The sequence below is a fragment of the Equus quagga genome, chromosome 17 (assembly GCF_021613505.1).
Source record: "Equus quagga isolate Etosha38 chromosome 17, UCLA_HA_Equagga_1.0, whole genome shotgun sequence".
NCBI classification, from domain to species: domain Eukaryota; kingdom Metazoa; phylum Chordata; class Mammalia; order Perissodactyla; family Equidae; genus Equus; species Equus quagga.
In genome coordinates, this window is record NC_060283.1 from 51365492 (window position 1) to 51370913 (window position 5422).

General features: G+C 57.7%; 1 protein-coding gene across 15 annotated transcripts in view; it reads left to right on the plus strand.

Annotated features, from left to right (window-relative positions):
• Positions 1 to 5422, plus strand: part of TNS1 (tensin 1) — a 218380-nt gene that overhangs the window by 2435 nt on the left and 210523 nt on the right. The window lies entirely within an intron of this gene.

The window sequence follows — 5422 nt, forward strand, 5'->3', positions numbered from 1 at the left end:
CCCGGCCAAGGCACTCCCACCGACAGGCCTGCCACCTAGAAGCCACCATCCTGCCACAGACCATGCCCCTCCCCCCCGTTCCACAGGCCCCGCTTCTCTCCTTGGGGCCCAGGCTGCAGCCTCGTCCTCTCCGCTCCGCTCTGGGCCGCCCTCTCCGCCCAGGCCACACTGCTGTCCTCTCCGTGCATGCTGTCCCCACTCAGGTCCCCTAAGCTGGCTGTGCTCTGCTCTCGGACCACATTGCCCTCCTGTCTCTGGGGGCCTGGTGTGTCCCCCCAGGTCCCATTGCCCACACTACTCTCCTCCCTGGCCCGAATTTGTGGCCCGCTCCTCTGTTTTGGGGAGGACGCCCCAGCTCTGAGCCCCTGCCCTGGGTTATTGGAGCCTGGAGGTGTAGTCCTGCAGCCCTCAGGTGGCCTCCTCAGGGCCCCACGCTTGCCCTATGCTCTGAGCCCTCCTCTGGTCCTATGCGTCAGCCTGCCAGCCTCGGGAGAAGGGAGGGTGGGGCTTGGCCCCCGTCCTGAGCATTCCCGCCAAACCTCCTCTGACCCGGGCGCCAAAGGGCCCGGCGGGCATCTCCAGGTGCCAGCCTTGCCTCCTCGCTCTCTGCGGTATCCCAGGACAAGTGGGTGCCTGTCGGATGGTGGTGGGAGCAGAGGGGAGGAGGCCCTGGGCGGCTTCTGCTTCCTTGCTGAAATCCAGCCCCTGAGGTCAGTTCATCTGGCCTCGGCTCCATGGCCTAGAGCCCTGTGGAGTTCAGGCGCTCCCCAGGGAACTGGGTCCTGCAGCCTCCCCAGCATGCCTGGTGTGAGGTCCTACACCTCCCATGGCAGTTCTGGGGGCTGGTCTAGCTCCCCCTACTGTGGGTTGGATTACTTCCTCTCTCTCTTTAGTTGTATATAGTCACAGACCCCCAGCGCCAAAAGGATCTTGGTGAGTGTTTCTGAACCTTGTGGGGTCACAGATCCCTGTGAGAATCTGATGAAAGCTGTGGATGCTCTTGCATGCACACACCCACACACACACAACATCACATACCTGCTCAAGCCCACCCATGGTCCTGATCCATCCAACCTCTGCATTGCACCAATGAGCACACTGAGGCCCAGAGAATGGAAATTACTTGCCCAAGGCCACACAACAAGCGAGTGGCAGAGCTAGGACCACACCCCAGGTGTCCCGACCCCAGACAAGTGGGGGCTTTGTTCCCAGAGGCAACTTTCGCCTTCCCCAAAGGCTGCGGCGAGATACGTGGGCCGGGCCGTTCATGTGGTCAACAAATGTTTTTTTTAGTTTTCAGGTATTACCTTCATTTTTAATAGAATTAATAGAACTTATTTCATTGTAAGTTTAGTATTTTTTGAAGTTTGTTTTTATGGAGATAGAATTGACATATAACACTGTAAGTTTCAGTCGTACCACGTGTTGATCTGATACACTCACATATCGCATGTGGTTACCACCGTAGTGTTAGCTAACACTTGTTTCACGACACGTAATTATCATTTCTTTTTTGTGGTGGGAACAATTAAGATGTGGTCTCTTAGTCAACAGCATTTTTGAGCACCTGCTGTAAGCCAGGCTTTGAGCTGGGAGCTGGGGACAGAGCAGGTGAGCAGATGGCTCCTGCTCCTGCCTTCAGAGAGGGTGTCGATCCAGCGGGAGAGAGAGAACAGAGTGCAAACAGGGAATCACACAAATAAATGCATTGTTGGAAACAGTGCCATGGAGAAGTAAAGGATGCAATGGGAGCTCCCAGAGGAGTCGGGCTTTGGTTGGGAGGGAGGAGGAAGTGGCGTTGAAGCAAAGAGCCGAAGTGCAAGGAGAAGGTGGTGAGGAGGAGCATTCTAGACGGTGGGAACAGCACATTTGAAGGTCCTGAGATGGAGAAGAGTTGAGGCCTCTTCTGGAATGTTATGGAGGCTTTCTGTGGCTGCTCCTGGCTTGCCCTGAGCCCTGCCATCCATGCTGTGTGCATATGGATTGGAGGGGTGACGGGCGAAGCGAGGAGGACCGGGGGTGGGGGGGTCATGGTCATCTGGGGAGAGACGATGGTGATTTGGGTTAGAGAGGTGGCGGGCTGGCATGCTGGGGCGTGAGGCCAAGACTGATTCCTGGAGAAGGGACAGGAGGCGGAGATGACCTGGAGGTGGGCTGAGGGGGAGCGGGAGGGAGGAGGACCCTCCTCATCTTATAAACATGGTAGCTGAGAAGGCTTCGTTTTAGTTTTGTGAAGTATTTCACAAATACAGAAACGTGCAGAAACTTTTCACAAACTGAATACACTCGTGTACCCAGCACTCAGTCAACAGGAGGGCATTCCCAGCATCCGAAAGTCCCTCTTCCTGCCCCTTCCAGTCTCTAAGTCCCCTCTGAGGGTCATTCACTCTGCTGACTTTTAACAGCGTGGATTTGCCTGTTCTAGAACTTCTGACAAACGGAGCACGCCATGTGTGCTGTTTTGTGTCTGATTATTTCTTTTGTTCAACGTCGTGGTTGTGAATTTCACCCAGAGTCTTGCGTTCGGCTTTGGAGGCCCCTTCTCATGGCTGGTGCTCCATCACGTGGAGATAGACAACTCAGTTATCAGTCTGCTACTGATGGGAGTTTGGGTCATTTCCAGTTTGGGGCTGTTGCGAACGGCGCTGCTCTCAACATTTTCCTGCCTGACTTTTGGTGACTATGTTCTAAGTTCTGTTGGGTGGGTTTATCCCTCTGTTTCGATGGGTGTCTCTGGGAGACCCAAGAATCTCCAGAATCAGAGGCGTCCTTCTATGGAGGGAGCCCTTGGGCATCTTGACAGTGGGGAGGGGTGATCTCCCGGGAAGGGCAGAAGAGTCTCTAGCTTCTCATCTCGTCCCCGCCCGTGTGGGGCTCCGGGGTAGGAGGCGGAGGGAGGAGGAGGAGCGTTGGAGGAGCAGTGAGTAGAGGTCAGCTGACCACCTCTCGCAGCCGTACCCACTCTCTGGGGGTCTGCCTGGGTCCCTGGTGGGTCAGGAGTGTGTGAGGCTGAGGCTGAGGCCATGCCCTCTACTCTTTCCCTCTTTTCTGAAGGGCAGGAAGCCAGCCACTGCCTCTTTGTTTGTTGCAAGACCTTGCCAAGGGCCCCTGGCACCAGGATGGAGTGTGGTGCCAAGGGCAGGCAAGCTAAGGCAGCCCCCGCAGGGGCAGCAGCCTGCGAGTGGGAAGCAGAGGCCGCCATCGCAAGAGAAGCCTAGCGGTGGGGAGCGAAGAGGACGCAGGCCATGTCCAGGGTCCAGGTCTCCTTGCTGACTGCCCCGTCTCTGATCCCTAAGTTGACCCTCTCCCCTCCAGAGACCCCAGCCCCGGTGCTTCTGGCCAGCCCCTCCTTCTCCCAGCCCAAGCAGCTCTAGGGCCCAGAGCAGAAGCTGGGTCTCCAAACCCACCCCAGGGATTGCGGATGGAGGGGCCTCGGCCTTAGTGTTGCTTTCTGGACAGGGACAGGAGAGTGTTGGGGGGGTTCCTGGTGACATCTGTTCACAGGTCTGTCTCCCCGGCAAGTCTGTGAGCCAGTGTTTTCAGGCCAGAGCCAAGTCTTAGAGAGCTTGGTGTCCCAGGAACGTACAAAGGACATGCAGCATATAGATGCTCAGTGAGGGCTGCCCGATGATGGATGGATGGAGGTGAGAGGGGGCAGGTGGAGACCCAGAGAAGGAAAGCCAGGTGGAGGCCAGGCACAGGGGAGAGCGAGCGGCCGGTGTGACCTGCACCGGAGCGGGGGGGAGGGGGGTGCGATTTCCCGCCTGGGAAGCCGCGGTCTCCCCTTGATCTTAGAGCTCCCCTGGGCACCCAGGGGTAGGCATGGGCGTGGCGAGGGGAGCTAGGATGAGACCACCTGGGTCAAGCGCAGGCACGGTTGGAAGTCACACAGGAGCGTCTGCAGGGTTGGCAGAGGTCAACTGACAGAAGGCCTTTTCGAGGTCTGAGCAGGGTGGCAAGGGAGTCAGACCCTAGTGATGGGCAGTGGCTGGCAGGGGCGGCATCACAAGGAGACCGGAGCGGGCTGGCTTCTGGCCTCTGCTCAGCTGCCCTTGGCATTCCTGCCAGCACCCCCTTCCCAGGAGCTTCTGGGTGTCCCCATCAAACCCCATTCCTCCTACCACAGCCCAAACCATGAGGAGTCGAGAATGGCCTGGTGGGTCCTTAGGCCCAGAGCCTCCTGGCGAAGCCTTCTGTCCGATGTCCTGTGGGCCACTTGTGTGTGACATGTTGGGTCCACACCAGTGAGAGCTTCTCAGTCTCATGTGTCTGCTCACTTCTCAGCCTGTCTGCCTTTGCACCCATCTGTTCCTCCATCCACCCACAGCCACCGTGTTCTCTTTTACCCATCCACCCTTCATTCTCATATGCCTCTCCTCCCGGCTCTCCTCTGTCAAGTACCGTGCACATGCACATGGTCTTCCTGAGTAAGCCCTGAGGCCCAGTGAGGGAGGCAGATGTTCAAACACATCCTGGGACAATGTGCAGGAAGACCTGTACAAGCTGTTACCTACTTCTAGAGCAGGGAGTAGCCTGTTCTGCCTGGAGCAGTCTGGGAAGTCCTCCAGGAGGAGGTGACATTTTGAACTGGGTCCTACAGGATGTGTAAGAGTTCACTGACACAGGACATTTTAGGGAGACCCAGGGGTATGAAAGCGTGTGAACTCTGGGAGCTAGAGTAAAGGGTGGGAGGGGAGAGCCTCCATCAAAAGCGGGAAAAGAGGTGGGTCAGCGTGGGAAGGGCCTTGAATGCCAAGCTAAAGAGTTTGGACTTTAGACTCACATGGGCCATAGAGAGCCCCCGGAAGTTTCACCCAGGGAGGGAGTCTGCATTTTAAATTATCCCTGGCTCAGCGTGGAGGATGGATGACGGCTGGGTGTGCGGTGACTGCAGCCAGCTGGTGGGTCTTTCTCACGTGGCTGGACCAAATAGGGATGTGTGTGTCTGTGTTTGTGTGTAGGGGTGGGGGCCCTGGGTCTGCCATAAAGCCCCTCCTCCCTTAGTGGATGGACCCCCTGGAAGCTGGCTCCCCTTCCTTGTCCCTGACTTCTCCACCATTTTCTCCTGACCACCAACCCTTTCAGCCCTTAACAGCAGCCCCGAGAACTCGGGGCTGGCAGGCCAGGAGTTAAGCCGAGAGTTCACAAGAGGAGGTGCTGCTGGCCCTCTGCCATGTCCCTTTGGCTCAGTTTCACCTGCAGCCCAGACGTCACTCCCACAGAGGTTGGGCAGGGGACAGGCCTGGCTTTGTTGGGACCCTGAGACCCAGGCTAGGCCTGTTGGCCCTGCCCTGGGAGGGCTGGAGGACAAGGAATGGGGGGCAGGGTGGGGCAGGTAGGGATGGAGATGCCTGGGACCTGGTGCTGGGGGAGCCTGGCTGCAGAGTTCCTTGGCTGGCACCTCGGGCACTCCCTAGTCACA